The sequence below is a fragment of the Panthera pardus genome, unplaced genomic scaffold, assembly GCF_024362965.1.
Source record: "Panthera pardus isolate Hobbes unplaced genomic scaffold, ASM2436296v1 HiC_scaffold_10, whole genome shotgun sequence".
NCBI lineage: Eukaryota > Metazoa > Chordata > Mammalia > Carnivora > Felidae > Panthera > Panthera pardus.
The window spans coordinates 53,702,522-53,720,169 of NW_026526655.1; the positions used below are offsets into that span (position 1 = coordinate 53,702,522).

The window sequence follows — 17,648 nt, forward strand, 5'->3', positions numbered from 1 at the left end:
TGGTTAATAAACACAACCTGCTCCTTTAGAAAGCTCTAGGATGGTGTGCGTGGGTGTGTTTGTCAAATCTCAGACCCACCCTGGAGACCAGCATTGGCTTTGGCTGGACACTGAGATATTTACTCTGGACGATTATGCCAAGACATTAACAGCTGCGGGCTTAATTATTGATGGAGTTAGTGTCAATCATTTGAGAATATTATTTTAAAATCATTTGGTCAAAAATAATAAAAACAAAAATCTCTGCCGTGTAACACGGGTCTCTTGTCATTTATTACTCTTGAACTTCTCCACCCAAAGAAGTAATCTCAGAAAACTGCTCTTCTAAAATTATTTTTCCTTCCCCCTTAAACGTTTTCTTTCCAAGCGCTCTCCCTTTCAGAACCCAGCACCTTGGCTGTCTGCACTGTTTTCAGCAGATGCCCCACATCGGGGTTACCAATGACACGTTTTAGTTTTGAAAACTTAAATAAACACGGAAAGAAACCCAGAGGAGCAGAAGCCCCCCCCCCCCCCCCCCCAAGCCTTTCCGATCCGCGGCGAGGCTGCGATGCCTTCAGCGCTGCGGGCCTTCCCGGCTCCGCCAAAAAATGCCCAGGCTGCTCAGTGTGGTCTTCAAGCCGAGAGCCGGTCAAAGAGGAAAAACAAATAGTTGGCTTGACGACCTCCAAGAAGAGTTTCACTCTGGCTTGACTAATATTTGAAAGATCCGCCCCACCGCGCCGCTTGGCATCTCGGTGTTGGGACCTCGGCGGTTGCCAAGAATTTTTGCAGGGGCTGGAGCCCCGAGGCCGAGGACCGCGCGGAGCTCGGGTCGGGACGGAGCCTCCTCTCCCTCGCTGTGCGCGCACGCCTGGAAAGGCGGGATTTAAAGGCAGCGATGCTGCGGGAGACTCTGCAGTGGCCACGGGCCCCCGAACGGTCCCGCCTCATTCGCCCTAGTGTGTGTGCCTCGCGAGTCCCTGCCTGGTAAACCGTCCACCAGCTTCGGTGCGCGGCAGTGGTATCGGCGCGTCCAAACCCCCGGGGTCGTGGGCCGCGCCAGAGGGCCGGGCCCGAGCGCAGCCCCGGCCGGGCGCGCCCCGCGGGCTCCAGGCACACGCCCCTCACCTGGGCGAGGCAGGGCGCGCAGGCGCTCAGCGCCGGGGCCGCGGCCGGGAGCCTCAGCCCCGCGCCCGCCAGAGTTGGACAGTTCCGGGGCCGCGCCGGGCCGAGCTGTCGCCGGCGCCGCCGCCACCGCCCCGGCTGCAGCGGATAGCGGGAGAGCGTCTGCGCGGAGCTCCAGCGCAGCCCCGGCGGGACCGCCGCAGCCGCCGGAGCGCGAGCAACAGCTTCCCGGCCGGAGGAGCCACTGCCCCACGCGCCAGCAGCCCGCGCGCCGAGGTAAGCCCCGGGCGCCCAGCCCAGCCCGTTGCCCCTGGGACCCGCGCCGCCTTCCCGCCCCGGCCCGCGCGCCTCCTCTCGGCGAGCGGGCAGCGGGGCGCGCCGCCCGAGGGAATGGCCGGGAGCCTCCCCCCACCCTCCCCCAGCCCCCCCTAGAGTTTGCACTTTGTCCGGCGGTCCCACTTGTAGAGGAGGATGCCTAACCGCCGCTTGCCCGGGCTGTGGCGCGAGGCTCCTGTGAGCCCCTGGAGTTAGGAGGAAGGCGTGGAAGCCAAAGGAATCAAGGAGTCCCCAGCGTGGGCTCCAGGGCTCGGATTCCCAAGGACGGAGGGGAGGATGGAGAAGGGTAGAGGACAAGGAGAGTGCCCCTCTGTGGTTAGCCGCAGTGCCTCCGTCACTTGGGCTTGGAAGTTTGGGGCTGGGCGTCTGTCTCTTCATTACAGGGAAATGGGTAGTTTGGGGAGATGTGGGAGGAAGACAGAAGTCCACACTTAGGGTTCTGAGAAAGTTCTGCAGCTGAAAGAAGGTGAAATGGGGGCGGTGAGGCAGAAAGAAGGTCCCCAAAGTTTGCACTTGCTGGGAGCCTGGGGTGGGGGCGGGGGCGCTGGGTGAAGGTGTCAATGCAAGATGGGAGGACACTGTGGGACTGCGGAACGGACAAGGAGAAGGGGAGGGGGAGGACCATCTGCTTCGCCACTGTTATTTGCGGGGGCCCGTGGGGAAGAAGGGAGAGCTGGCAGGACGATGCTTCCCCCAAATGTTTCCCCAGGCTCTGGAGGACAAACAGTTTTTATGGTGAACCTGGATGGGGGAGTGTTGTAGTCCTTCAAGGAAAATAAATTGCCATCAAGCCCCGGCCCCCATGAGTACAAAATAAACACAGTTTTGGAATGCTCTCAAAAGTTCTTGGATTAGGAAACGTCATCTTCATTTTCATGTAGAGATGTGGTTTGCATTTCTCTTCGGGTTTGCTTTGCTCAGGATCATTACACCAAGATACATGCAAACTTTGTTAAGATGTAGCAAAAGATGCTCAAATAGAAATAAAACATTTGTGTGATAGGGTCCAGCCTCAAGCTTGGAAACTGGCAGCTTCAGAACAATGCATAAGCTGTAGAAAATACATTTATCAAATTAAAAAGAAGGCTTTTCATAAAGTCAATAAGCTACATCTTAGACAAAGTTAAAGGTTTTGGCTTGAAAGAGCTCCCTTAAATATTTCAGGACCCTATTTCACTGGTTTTCATATCATACTCCTTTCATCTTATTTTGATGCATATGTGCATTGAGTATGTGCTGCCTCTTCTCTGTAATAGATAAATGCCCTTAGAATGCAAATACTGCATTGCAAGTTCTGTTGTTACTTAAAGCTTTTGAGGTGGAAAAAAATGTTTATTTAGTCAAACTGTCGGTTGTAGTTCAGATTCTGTATTCCCATAAATCAATTATTTGTGGATTTATAATTTACACTGCTACTCATTTCCAAAAATGATTTGAGGAAGCTTGGAATGAAAACCACAAATCAAATAGCTATTCTTGTAGATCTCCTTGACCTCTCATGGATGCGTTTGTAGTAAAATGCTTTTGAGAAGGTGAATTCTCCTAACAAAGGAAAAATTACTGCTCTCCCTGGAATCATCCTAGTGAGATAAATGTTTTGCAGCATAATTCCATTCCTTATGTACTTCATTTGCATTATATTATTTTATGTTACATAAGTAATGATGTCTTTATAGAAGTTTAACCGCTAAGCAGCACCTATATTAAAGAAAACAATGGTGATATTTAATAGCATTTTACCAAATATACAGATTCACTGAGCAAAAAGAGAACAGTGAACTTAATGTATCCTTCTTGAACGGAGGCAGAAAGGGAACCAAGGGAGGTGTCTCCTCTGCAGTCAGATGAGAGAAGGAACTGTCATTAATACTTGTCACCTAAACATGGCCAATTAGTGAGACCTGTCAGCAGTTAGAAGATAACTTTACCAAGCGTTAACTATCATTAAGGATTATCAAGGTACATCAGGTGTTCTCAGCATTCTTTCTCTCAGGCTAGTGACCTGGCTCAGAGAGAAAAAAAAAAAAAAATCCTGCAAAACAAACATAACTCTGAAAGGTAAAATGTCTACTCAGCATAATGCTTGTGTGGAGCTCCCACCATGGAAGAGATAAGAATCTTCAATTGCTAGACCACCTCCCCTTACTTTAGATTTTTTCTTCCAGCTGAGTTTGAAGATATCATTGCATGATTTTTTATAGCAATTTATATTAAAAACTACGAGCAATTAGTTTACTTTTCACAGGAGTAATGGCTTCATTTGTGAAAATCTTTGCTCATAGAAGTAAAGAGCATAATTGGCTTTCTGCTGTTCCTGGAAGATCCTATGTCTTCCAAGATCTAAAGAACAATGAGTGTATTTGTCCCAATTTCCCACTGCGTTAAACTTCTGTGTTTTTATTGTGATTCCCCCCACCCACACTATTTCACTGTCTCTATTCTGCCATGTCCCCCAGTTCTGTCTCCTGTGTCTCAGTATCATCTTCTTATCCTACTTTTCTTTTTCATTTTTTTTATTCGGCAGTTCTGATCCTCTTTGCTTTATAGATGATCTCCTTTTTGCTTTTTTGCATGTTACCTTTTATTCATGGTGTCCCTTTATTAGTGCTGGATTATTTTCCAAAAGTGGGATTCCTAAGTCTACTTTCCTTCCTAAATTTTGTATTGACAATTTGAATTAGCTGTGAGATGCCTCTATATTTCTCTCAAGTGCCTTAAACTAACAGGTCTAAACTCTAATCAACATCTTTCTTGTTACAGGAAAAGAAGTGACTGCCAATTTCTGTATTCCCCCAGTCACCCAGGACCTTCCCAATATCTTTGCTTTCCAAATATAATTTCACAAATAAGTTCTAAGGACTCCATTTCCATATGATGTCTCATAATGCCTTCTTCTCCACCTTTTTATTCCCACAGGGACTGTCTTTGTTCAGACTCTTCTCCCTTTCTAGAGACTACACTAATGTCTTCCTGACTAGTTTCCCATATCCAGTCTCTCTCATGTCCAACCCATTTTACACTTGGTTTGCAGAATAAGCTTCTTAAAGCAGAGCCAAGCTCAGACACTGGCTAATGAACTTTTCCCCAGTGGCCTACCAAATACCATATGAACCTCGTCTCTGACATTTTATAGACCCTTTGCAGTCCAGGCCAAAAGTAGCTCCACATTTTTACTTTGATCTCATAGATTCACTCTCTCATTCATTCATTCGTTCATTCACCATTTTATGGATAGCTGAGTGTCTGCCGCATGCCAGGCACAGCCGTAGGTAGTACTTTTGGAAATACCTCTTGTATTAGCTCAATGATATGCTTTACGTGTTAATTTTCAAAGATGGAATCCACTGTTAAAATATAATCTTATGTGGTTGAAATGGGGCCCCAACAATCCCATTGACCTCCCATCCCTACCCTTAGTAGGGTCTGAGGCATCGTCAGAGTCGTGAGTCTCCCTGAAACTATTGGAAACACTGCTCTAGGCAGAAGGCAGTGTTCCCTCAACACACAGCTGGCTTCTGAGTTCTCTGTCTTGGCTTAGGCTGTTCCCTCTGCCTGGAATAGGCCCTCCCACTTCCCCATTACCATTTCCAGCTGTCAGAAAGTCCATGGAGTTGCTCTGCACGTCTCTGAACTCCAGTTTCTGCTCCTCCAAACCCTGTAACATTTTGCTTGGCCTCTTCTTGGAGCACAAGTCATTGTATTCCTCCTATATTTGTGCTTTCTGCATTGTCCCCTAAGGGCACCACACCAACTTTGCCTAACCTCAGGCCTTCCTTTCCTGAAATACCCAGCGGGGGGGAGGGGGGGGGTTGGGGGCTGGCTTATTGTGGGACATCAACAAGTAATTTAATTAGACTGAATTCTACCTAGTTCTCTAGTCCCAACTTCTGCCTGTAATAGCTCCTTGTTTTAACAACCCAGTGCGGCTCTTACAGTAGAACCAGGGCTCTCAAATTTGAATATGCATCTAAATCACAAGGAGATCTTATTAAAGTGCAGATTCTGGTTTAGCAGGTCTGACTTAGTGCCAGAGGTACTGCATTTCTAAGGGATTCCCAGCCGACGTTGAAATAGCTGATCCTTGAACTTGAGTAAGGTAGTAGATAAATTCACAGTTTGGGGAGTTTCCAGCAGCTCCTGCCTCTCTGTCTGGTGATTTTCCTACAGTTAGTGCTTGCTTCCATGTTACTTTCTATGCTGAAAGTATTTGAGGCCTTGACATGCTTCCCAAGCCTGAGTGGAAGCTGTGGTGATGTCTTTGGAGTTTTTCTTCATTTTGCTGAGATAGTGTTGCAGCGGCTAGTTCTCCCTAATGTATTTTTCTCTGGCCAATGATATTTCTTTGTTATATATTCCTTCTTATTTTCTCATTATATTCAGATTGTGGTTGTTCTCCTTTCTCACTCTGCTATGATTCTTTTTCTTTCCTATGCTCTGTCTGGTTCTTAAAATTCTCTTCAGATGCCTTGGCTGACTCCCTGCCCCAACTGTTTTCCTATTGCTTCCAATTTTTTTTTTTTTTTTTCTGCGAAAGGAGCCCTGATAGAGGGTGCAGGAGGCTCCAGTTCTTATTCTGCCTTGACTGTGAGCATGAGATGTTGGACAAAACTGTTTCTTTCTGGTATCTTCACTTGCGGATAGAGGTCTACGTCAGCACTAGGATGCATGTGAGATCTTCACATGGGGCAGAGGAGCTGGTTGGGGGAGGAAACAAGGATCATCTGATGATTCTGGTGTTGGTGTGTGCCCTCATCTAATGTATCTGTTCTAGATAAACAATTTGAACTTTTGTTTTTGTGCTACTCGGAGGAAGACTCATGTATCTTATGGAAAAAAAAACTTATACCTTGGCATTCGCAAATCCAGTAGTTAACCCTGGATTAACACTAAAATCAATTCTGGAGCTTAAAAAGTAGTGATGTTTTTAGCTCATCTCAAGGGAATGATTTAATTTATCAGTATTTTTTTAAATCTCCCCAAGTTATTCTAATTCCCAGCATGGGTAGAGAGCTACATGCAGTATCTGATCTGTAAAGGTGGTATGGAGTGATGATTAAGAACTCAGCATTGTGTTTAGCCAAACCCAGACTTTGCTACTCACCAGTTTTGAGAGCTTGGGAAGGTTACTTCACTTCTTTGGTCTTCAATTTCTTCATCTGTGAAATGGGTTGACTTGGTTATTGTGAGGATACATGGGGCCTTCGGTGGAATCCTGTACATATTGTGGTTGTTGAAGAAACAGTAGTGGTTGTTTGTCCTGATAATCATACCATTACAATATGTATCCACTGAATTACTTATGGGTCATTCCGTCTCAGATACAACATTCTTCTCACCCCTGTTTAGTTTCAAGATATTCAGCATAGTATAATCAGTTTGAGAAGAAATTTATGAGCACTTTTTTCAGAAGTCAGTGAAAGAAAACAGAAGGGGGCATATATATTAATAAAAACCAATCACCCTTTTATTTGTGATCCATTTGGTGCCACATCAACTCTATGATTTCATAAATAGCAGAGAAAGATTAAAACACATATAAACGGATACAAAAAGATGACCAGGCTTTCATACCTACTTCATGAAAAATGACTTTGTTCTTTAATAAAGACATTTCTATAATCAACAAATAGAAAGGGTTGAAATTCATGGGTCTAAGAGAGCATTTTGTTTTGGAAATAAACATAAATGTGTTAAGCATTTACATTTCTGAGTTTATAATGGGAAATTGAACTTAAAAATTAAAAAGCACACACAGAGAGATACCCTGTTCTGTGCAGGCTAAAGCTAATAAACTTTTTCTCCTTTTTTTGGCTGAGATTCTAGAATAGCCATTAAGCTATAATGCTATCATATTGGCAAAGCAAAGATTGGATAAATGGATATAACCAATGTTAACTAAGGGCCTACATCCCTTGTTTTTCTGTATACATCTGGAAACAAGTGAAAGGATATTCAGTAATTACAGTGGGCCTGGCTTAGGTATCTAGTCATCAGTAATCAGGGGTTGTGATGCTGATGGCCTTTGAATGTAAAAGAACAGCAGATGGCCACTGTTACTCACCATTTTCTCTTAGGATAAAATATTTCATTTCTGCTTTATTTACTTTTTGATCACGAAAAGGATTTTTCATTTAAACTGATTAAACCTTTCTAAAGTTTATTTTCCATATTGTGATGTGTACTTTTTAAAATAACACAATTAAGAAGATATTATGACATATGAAAAAGAACTTTTGAGCTACACTAAGAAAAGGTTCATTGTGAGAAATGTTTAGCTAATTCTTTTTTTCAATCTTTGCTTTAATATGCTTGTGTTAAAATTGTGTAAAATTCTACAGAGAGCTGTGATTTTTAATGTGTATTGGTTAAAGTGGTCAGTCTGATGGTTAGTCTATTATGTACGGTTTTCAGAGTCTAAAGGCCTGGACTCTTGATCAACTTCTACTAGTTGCAAATCAAGATTCAGATTCTAATTACTCTCAGGCTTAGTAGATTGCTATTTCTGTAAAATATTAGTTAAGGATATAAAAATGACTACTATACAGTCCTTAGGGTTAAAAGGGATCCTTGTGCAATATGCTCATTGATAAATTGGTAAAATAAGACCAGAGAATCTAGAGTATTTAAAATTTGAGCCTAAGGAAATTAGCTATTACAAGGAAGGATAGAAAAGCTCTACTGGTACTAACACTAAAATTTAAATTATATAAACCTTTTGATGTCTTTAGAGTTGATACCTTAGAGGTGAGAAAACCATACCTTACAGATTTAGGAAGAGAGGTATTACAATATATTTTACCTAAAATGTATTTTACCTAAGACATATATTTTACCTAAAATACAATACTGAGAGTAAGAACACAAAGCACAAAATACCATACTTTTGTATATAAAAAACACACTTGTATGTAAATACCGGCATTTTTATTTTACATATATGAATATTTTTATTTTAATGAATTGGTCATTGCACAGGTTCTTACATAACATCTAGAAAGGCTGCTGGTTAAATGTATCCATTACCAGCATATGTTACACAATTGAAGATGGAAAGTAGTATATAGTCTAACGGTTGAATTCAGGCTCTGGAGTCAGAGGTTGTGGATGCAAATTTCAACTCTTCCCCTTATTAGCTATGTGAGTTTAACCAAGTCACTCAACTTCTCTGTGCCTTAGTTTCCTCAGTTTAAGAGACAATGAGAAGTTTTCATGGGATTGTTGTCAGAAAAAATGAGCACACGTAATATACTTAGCAAAGTTCTTAGGATTTAGCCAAGTCCAGTACCCATAAAGGTAGCCATTAGTATGCATAATACAGTTAAATAATTAATATCAAATACCTCACAGATACACTGACATCTTTGCCAAGAGAATTGTGCAACTCTAAGTTTTGCGCCTTCAGTTTGAAACTTACTTTGTATTTTTCAAATATATGTTACTTTCTTCTCTACCTTTCCTTGTTTACTTTAGGAGAACAATGAAATGAAATAATAGAGGTGTGGAACTGTAAGCACTACAAGGACTCTAGAAAATTTATAATCATGTGAAGCACAGGCAGATTTTTAATAACAAAATATATAACTCAGGCTGTAGGATTTTTGAAAAGACCAAGTAGCTTAAGATATAGCTTCTGTGAATGTGTTTCGTGAACCTGGGACTCATGTCTAAGCCCGGAAAGTTTGGCAAGTGATCCAAATCAGAGAGTGATCCAGATAGAGGAGCCAGCTCATGTAACCAGGATCTGTGGCCAGGGTGGACTCATTCAAGGACAGACTCTTCTCAGGTATCTGATTATGGTTGAATAGTCACCTGGATCCTCCTGGGTTCACAGGCATTTATTTTAATACCTGCCTTGGATTGTCTAAGTTGGAATTTAGACAACAAAATAATTAGCAATAAAGCCCCAAAACAAAACATAATTGGTAAACTATATTCAGGATTACCAAAGAAAGAGTTTAAGTCCATATGTACCTAATTACTACGTCTATGGTTCTTAATGGTCAGTCTCATATCCGTGGGAATAAGACTCAGAATGTGGAAGGTAAAATCTTCATCTTGTTCCGCTTTTGCATAGCCTTCCTCTTGTGTCTCATGCTTGTGGCCCTAGGCTGATCCTAAAAATGTCTCTAGTACAGTGATTCTTGGACTTTAGTATATAAAAGAATCCCCAGAGAGCTTGCAAAAAAGTGCAGATTTCTGGAATTCACCCTCAAAGTTTCTGACTCACCAGGTCTTGAGGTAGGACTCAGTAATCTGAATATTTTATCAAAATATTTTGTAAGTATCCCAGTTGATTCACAGACCACACTTAGAAATTAGTACTAGTTCCCTAGATTAACACTAGTTCTCAACTCAGGATGCATATCAGAATTACTGTGGTTCTTAGTAAAAGTCCAGTTAAATAGGCCAAGCTCAGTTCCTCTATGATGTATTAACCACAGGACACTGTTTCCTTAAGCTGCTCTGAGTCACTCATGTGGAGCCTGTCATGTGCAAATTCTAGAGAACAAGGCTGTATTCTATCATTGACTACCCAGTGGCCTTCAGCCACAGGTTTTCATATACCATGGTTCTCCATAGCAATGTGGACCACTGACCACCTGCCTCAGTGTCCCTGTGAGCTCACGTGTGATATTCAGATTCCAGGGCCCAAACCTAACTGTACAAAAAGAAAAAAAAAAAACAAAAGAAAAAGAAAAAGAAAAAAGAAAGAAAGAAAGAAAGAAAGAAAGAAAGAAAGAAAGAGAAGAAAGAAAGAAAAAAGAAAAAGATGGTGGGATGTGAGGTCTTGGAGCCAGGATTTTCCCTGGTTCCCCAGATGATGGTTATGCCTTGATGAAGTTCTCTATTCAGTGTCCTATAGAGCTAGCCTCTGCCTACATGGCTCACAGCTTCAGACAACCCCAAGTGCTTGTGGTGACCACACCAACTGCAGTGACCATAAGGCCAGTACAGAGACCACCATGACTACTGAATGTCAGCAGTGTTTCTTCCCTCTCACATCTCCAGGCATCTCCCATCTCTACATCCTGCGAACAGCCATTTCTCCTGTCCTTGTGGTTTTATAATGGGAAATACAGGCTCCTGTCTCTCTGGTCTCTTCCTGTCTTCTCTTTTCCACAGCTGCCAAGTAGAGACCCAAGTGACTGTGCCAAATGTACAGATGTGATGGCACACATTCAAACTGCTGCTGCCCTGGCAGTGAGACCCCTTTAAGCCTTTTTAAATCCTTGAAGTCTTTCTTGCCTCCCTGTGTATAGCTTACATAAGCAGGGTTTAAATTTGTCGAGAATTTCACAGGTTTTCAGATCTGTTGTCTTCCTCTTAAAGTACTTTGGAAAAAGGAACAGTGTAATGTGCTCTTGGCTGGCATGGAGGAAAGGCAACATGATCTTTAGAAATATTTGAATTCTTGAAACCATATTTCTCAATTATCAAGAACTATAGCAAGAAAAATTACTGTGTATGTGTAACAGGTCTGTCTTCAGGGCATGAACTTCAGTAGACCCATTTAAAAATATAAATTAGAAAATGTTCTAGTGTTGCTATATGAAATAACAAACAAAAGTGACATTGAAAATGATTCAATATTATATTACGAACAACTGTGTCATTGATTATTTTAAAATCTGAGCAACAGTTTTCTGTCTTATTAAATACTCCTTTATCTATAAAACTTCAGAGATTGATTGAGGGTGAGGTGTTATAAAAGTCAATAGTTTAACATTTCCTCATTGCAAGGTCATGTTTTAATGGAACCTTATGTGTAGCCTGATTCAGTCCCTCCTAGATGTCAACCTCTTTCTTCAACAGTAAGGAAGGTTTACTGGTAACTAAAGGGAGCAGGGCTTGGTAAAGTTGGGTGATTGGCAAAAAGATATACCTACCTGGAAAATGATACCACCCATCAAATTAAATGAGAGAGGGAATTAATGCTTATAGGAGATAGGAAAGTCAGGCTTTATGGATCTTCTCAAGAGATAATTACTGGTGACATGGTAAGTTTCTTTTTCTAACATTAGGAAAAACATTTGAAAAATGAGATCAGAACCATTCCTCAGGGCTAATAATGATGTGTGTTGGATGGGATGGGTTTTTAGTAGTATCTGGGACCTGTGCTTACTTAGGGAGATTGTACTACTCCAGAGACCTCTTGAACCAACCCACTTCCTTGTGGCTGTCAAGCTCTGTTATGACTGTAAGAAAGTGTGCACTGAGAGCATGATTTCAGCACTGGTTGAAGCCACTCTAAGCAGCCTAGCATGAAGAAAGACAAAGCAGAATTTTTGTAAGTCTCTCCACCCTTGTGCTGACATTTCTTAACCTTCTTTAATGACAGGACAAGGCACATGCCTCACCATCGGGTGCAAGATAAAAGGGCTTTGAACTGACATGGAAGCTGCCTACAAACACTTGAAGGGGTGACATGTCGACAAAGAAGTAAATTCATTCCTCAAGTTCAAGCAGGTGCAGTTAGATTCAGTGGGTGGAATTGTAGGGAGGCAGATTTCAGTTCAATATGAGAGAGAACTTTCTAATGATACATATACTGTTGAGTAGTGCCCTGAAAGTTTCGTACTTGCTCCAGGAGAAAGTAGGTGACAGATGAGAGGATCAGCCACCGGAAAAAACATACAAGGCATTCCAAGATTGAGTGGAAGCTCAGCTTGGCCTATCACTATAATCTATCCCCTTTTTGGCATTATTGATAAAATAATTTGAGGAGTGACTATAGGCAGGGGAGGGGGACATATAAGAAAAGAGGTACGTGAAGAGGTAGGTACTTCTAGACTCCTTAAAAGATGAAAGAATAATTACCTCACCTTCCCCCCCCCCCCCCCGCCGCTTTTTAAGGACGTTACACTTAGTGAGCACCTATAATGTGCCAGAGCATCATGTCATTTAACAGCCAAAAGGCACAACTCCCAATGTGTCCTCTCTTAGCCAGAGTTCTGCAGATGCTTTCCTGTATCTTCAGTGACTCACAAAAACTGTCCTATACACTCATCCTCCCCAAGCTAAACTCCTTGATAATCTTGTCATATCACTTCTTCTGTTTTCTTTGTGGTGTTTGTAATATTAGATTATAATGATCAGGTTTGTATTGATTGTATTGATTTTTATTACTTGGCTGTAAGCTCTTTGAGAACAGACCCCTTTGACTGGTTCATCTAGTTAGTGTCTTTTCAAGCACCCGACAAATAGTAAAAGCTCATGTTTGTTAAATGAATATTTGATTACTCCTTCCATTATACCTCTTCCTCAGAAGAAATACCTAGGATGACTTTTGTCCTCAAGGTAAGGAAATAAAAGGAAAAATACCAGAATATTCTTTCTCCTCCTGACCCTGCCTTTCCATTCCTAAACACATCCTAATCACCTTTTCCATTCATTCTATTTTAGGGGAAGAGAAAAAGCTAGTGAAAGAGAATGAAGTAAGAAAAAAAAATCCCCAAAATTAAAAAAGGGAAAACCACCTCTTGTGCAACCCAACCAGAGGTGTTACCTTTGGCAGCATTACTGGTAGGATGAGGAGGAAATCCTGCTCCTGCTATTAACTAGCCTTTGTGAACCCAAACTAGTTCTGTGACCACCTCATTGTTTCTTCCCAGTAAAATGAGAAGTTTGTCAACACCATTTTCAGGGATTCATTCAGGTCTGAAATACTGCAGTTCCTAACATCTTTTCCTCTCCAAGGTTTCTTGAAGTCCTTTGCCATTGCCTAGTGTTCTCCTGGGTGACCAAGAATCTAGAACAGTGATGAGAAGCAGTGTCAGGAGGTGACATTGGTATGAAACAGTGTTCTTTTTGATTGGACACACTGGCTCGAGTCCCTGCTCTATGGCCTTGGGAATATTGTAAACTTCTCTAAGGTCAAGATTCCTCTCCTGTAAAATGGCCGGGACATTCCATACCTCTAGCACTACAAGCACTCAATGAGATAACGTGTATGAAATGCTAATCCTGCCCCAGAAACATAATGAGCACTTCGAAAATGATAATGGTTATTATTTGGAAACAGTCCCCTGTCTCTCTTTTTTCCCCCTCTTTTCTCCAACCCCTGAAAGACACCCACACACAAGTCCTGAAGAAGTTTTCTTGGCATAGTTATATTGTGCTCTTGCACATCATTTCTCCTCCATCGAGAATTAGGACAGGATAGTCAAGGTCTTTTCCTGCCAAGGCATTCTGCTCTCACACGCACAATGGCCAAAAGAGCAACCCATTTCACAGTGACTGGGAATATATTTATTTTAACATTTACCTAGAAGACATGAATATTACTGAGGAGACACTGGAAGTGGGTGCGGGGTCGTCTGTCTTAACATCATATAATGTATCACACCTAGCCAAGATTCTTTTATTTGCGAAAGCTTTGACTGAGCAACAGTGACACAGCAGCTCCTCAATCTGACAGTAAATAGACACCTTATAAAAATTTATGAAGTTCGGGTTGTAAAGAACAAACTGCACATACCGAGTAGTAACATTTCTTATTAAAATAATTTCATCTTTAAGCCCGTGGTCTCCATATTGCCTATAATAGAAGCCCATGCTCTGGATAGATACCTCAACAGCCTGTAAACTTTTATATGGGCTTTTGAAAAGGGATGATAGTTTTACGAGATACGATTTTCTCATCTCACCAAATTAGATTATTTGAGAGTGTCCCTGGATGTAAAATTTCAATCCTGAGTAAATCTGTACCTCTGAGACTCTGTGCAGCCTGCTAGCTAGTGGAAATGGAGCATAATAAATCTGCCCTGAGCCCATTTCTCTCCACACAACTCCATAATTCATTCTTTGCTTGGTACCCATGACCACTTTTTCGCGGCTAATCAGTCTGCATCCCGGGCTGGTTCCTTTCATGTGCAGTGCCGCCTTCCAGGTCCAGATCTCGCCGCTCGTCATGCCCTTTTGCTCACAGGCTTCTTTCTGGAGCTTGTGTGGTATCATGGACCCTCCATCCAAGCTGTTCCTCATCATATGGCAAGCGGTTACTCTAGTTCTAGGGTGGCCTAGTTGTTGCAGTATACTTTTAAAAAGATGCTCTGTTTAAAATGGATTAAAATAGGTAACAGCATCTCTGAGGATCTGTAAACCCAGTAGGTATTTCAGTTATTCTTTCCTGAATCTCCTCTGCGAGGACAAAGGGGGAATGACCTGCTACAGAAGCTACATGTTTCTTTTTTCCCTGCTTCATTTATGAGGACTACTTCTTTTTTTGTTCCTACCATTTTTTCCTCTTCATCTGGTATAACATTGCTTTGGTCCGATGGCACCACTACCATCAACTGCCACAAAACCAAGAGTGGCTGCGGATGACTTTCAAGGAACTTGAGAAGAAAGAGTTTAGGAAAATGGCCTCCATTGTGGAGCAAAGGCAGACTGAACTGGGAACTAAACACATTGTTTTTGGTCCTATTTCTACCCTTAATTATTTTTGTGGTATTGCACACAGAGTCACCAGCTCTCACTTCTGTCATGTGTAAGGCAAGCAGGTAGCAATAGGTAAATTTTCGTTGAGAAAGTTATATAAACTATAAATTATCTCCTGTTCCTCCCTACAGTTTCATTCAATAACTTAGTGTCTTGAGACGGTTTTAATGGAACGCAGGACTTTGGAATATTTTTCCAGAGGATTGTGCTGTTGTGCAGGGTATAGTCCAGGGGGCCACTCAGAAATAACTTTGTGCAGAAGGCCAGGTAATCAGCAGTGGCCTTGCCAGAGGGCAGGCACCTAGACCAGCAGTTTGAAGCAGAAGCAACAGCATCCAGTTTTTTGGTTTCAGGAGAAGAGTTATCTTTATGTCCTTCAATGATTTTAAACGTCTGTTAATTAAGCAGCTCTTTACACTTTTTTCATAATGCATACATCTAATTTCATTTATCCATTTTTCTCTTCAACTCTCTGAATTTGCTAAGAGCCTCTATTTCTTCTCTGGTAGTATAGGAAAGGAAACGGAAGCACTGAGAAGCTGGCTAACATGCCCAGAGTGGCACAGTTCAGTGGCAGAGAAGGACTGAGCTCTCACCAAGGAGAGCGGACTCCTTAGTTGCTTAGGGTTCGTCCATGGACAGGCAGCATTGATGTCACTTGGAAGCTTGTTTAAAAATGCAGAATGTTAGGCTCCACCTCAGGGCTACGGAATCCAAATCTCCATTATAAACCTGTCCGTGTTTAGCACATTGAAGTCTGAGGACAGTAATTGGGTGGAGCCTCCTGCTTCCACCGAAAGTTCCTCTCTGCCCCCTGCTTCCAACACAGGGTCAAGCCCTCTGGGTTCACTGAGAGACCACTCTATAAAGGAAAACTATGCCCAAGGTGCCTTGGGGCAGCTTCCTAGATTTTATGTGTGAAATAAAACAGAGTTTTTCCTCCCAAGCATTTTGAGGGGTTATATAGAATCACACAAATAGGTAAACAGGCTATGGAATGTGTGTCTCATTTAAAGGCTTTAACAGGTTAGCTCCTGAGCAAACTCCTTCCTAATAGCACTACCTCATATCAGCAAATTCTCACTTAAAAATATGTAAATGTAACAGGACAAGTGGGAAACATATCTCATTAGATGTCTGAGTGATTAGGATCACTTAAATTAAATCTGTACTTCTGGTTCTGAAATAACTTCAAGATCCTAAGGCTGTTGGATCCAACTAAGTTCCACATTTTGAAAATAGACATGCTAGGTTCTTTACAAGAATATGGTTTTAAAATGTAAGCATAAAAGTAACCAAATAACACCAAATTTGGGATATAATCCTGCACTGATTACTGTTTTGATAGTCAGCAAGTCATTAACTCCTCCAAGGTGACTTTCAACAACTAAAAGTCACTACCACGTGCAAATATGTCAGTGGGGAGAATATTGTCTAAGAGAATCTTTGAAATGTTCCCTTTGTCTTTCATCATCATGCAAAAGTACCAGTTGGCTTTGAAAAAGTCCTGCCAGCCACACAACATGACAACTTTTGACAGTGCCAACAGAGTTGAATAGGACAGAGACGTGTGACTCATTTTGTTCCAAGATATCCAAGACCACCATAAACATACTTTGAATTCTAGGGCACCTGATACCACATTGTAAATATGGAACCATAAATCATTTAGTTCTTGCATTCCTTAGGATGTACCGGGGATCCCCCAAATAGGGAAACTCTTGCCAAATTCCTAGTGTGGCCCATCTGAAACGGTCATTTGTGCACATGGTGCTTTGCACATGCAAGCCCAGAAAATAGAACAAGAGCTGCAAATCTTCACAAATATGATGTGAAAAATGCGCATGTGATCCATACAGTTCTTTTATACGAGAGGCAGATGTGACATGCCCTTTGTATGATGAGTTTATCTTTGATTCCTGTCCCCATCAATTTTAGTGACACTTGCTTTTACCTTTATAGGCAGAATGACATTTTTGTTCTGGCTGAAGTACCCTGGGTCGACTGCCTTCAATAACTGCAGCCCATCTATTGCTGAGATTTTACATCTCTTGAGGGTGGCATTATATTCTGCCTCATTATACAGAACTCGTTCTTTTATTTATTTATTTTTATCTCTTACTTGTCTTATATTCTATCGCCTTCTTCCATTCATTGCATTGTACCCAATCAGATCATTGACTCACCAAAGAATTGAACTGGGATAAGGCTACATATTTGAGTAAATGTATGGCATAAGTTGCTACCAGGACATACCATCTGTATAGAGAAAAATATTCTATAATAGACATCCTAGACTCTTTTTCTGAGACTCTTAAAACATTACCATCTTTAGGGGAGTTAGAGTAATTTCTGTGTTGAGAAAATCATTTGGATCTGAGATAATCAATTCTGTGTTGTGTTGGAGTAGTGAGCCATATGCTCTTGATGTTTGAAGGAAGGATTTCCCTGGTATATGGATATTGTACATATCACCAAGACAAGGTTACAAAGAAAGGCAATGGAAAAAGTAAGTCCTCAGTATGGTTCCTCAAGTTGAGTAGTTTATCATATGTTAGAGAGTTGTGATTTTACTGAATGTTATTTGTATTTGGAATACCCTTTGTTATTAGATTTTTACTTATGTTCTGAGAGTGATACAGTTTGAGATAAATAGTGTTACTTTTTTTTTTAAGGCCACAACTAAACATCCTGTACATTTTTACATTACTGGAGAGTCATACTGATTCTTTGTCTACCCTTCTTCTACCTCTTTGCCCTAATGA

At 41.6% G+C, this 17,648-nt stretch overlaps 1 protein-coding gene across 3 annotated transcripts in view; it reads left to right on the forward strand.

Moving 5' to 3' along the window:
- Positions 1-1,269: 1,269 nt before the first annotated feature.
- ZNF385B (zinc finger protein 385B) overlaps positions 1,270-17,648 on the forward strand; it is a 400,092-nt gene continuing 383,713 nt past the window's right edge. For all 3 annotated transcript variants that reach the window (XM_053907268.1, XM_019460969.2, XM_019460973.2), the window contains exon 1: positions 1,270-1,383. The gene's annotated coding sequence lies outside the window, so the exon portion shown is untranslated. The remainder of the gene's footprint in view (positions 1,384-17,648) is intronic.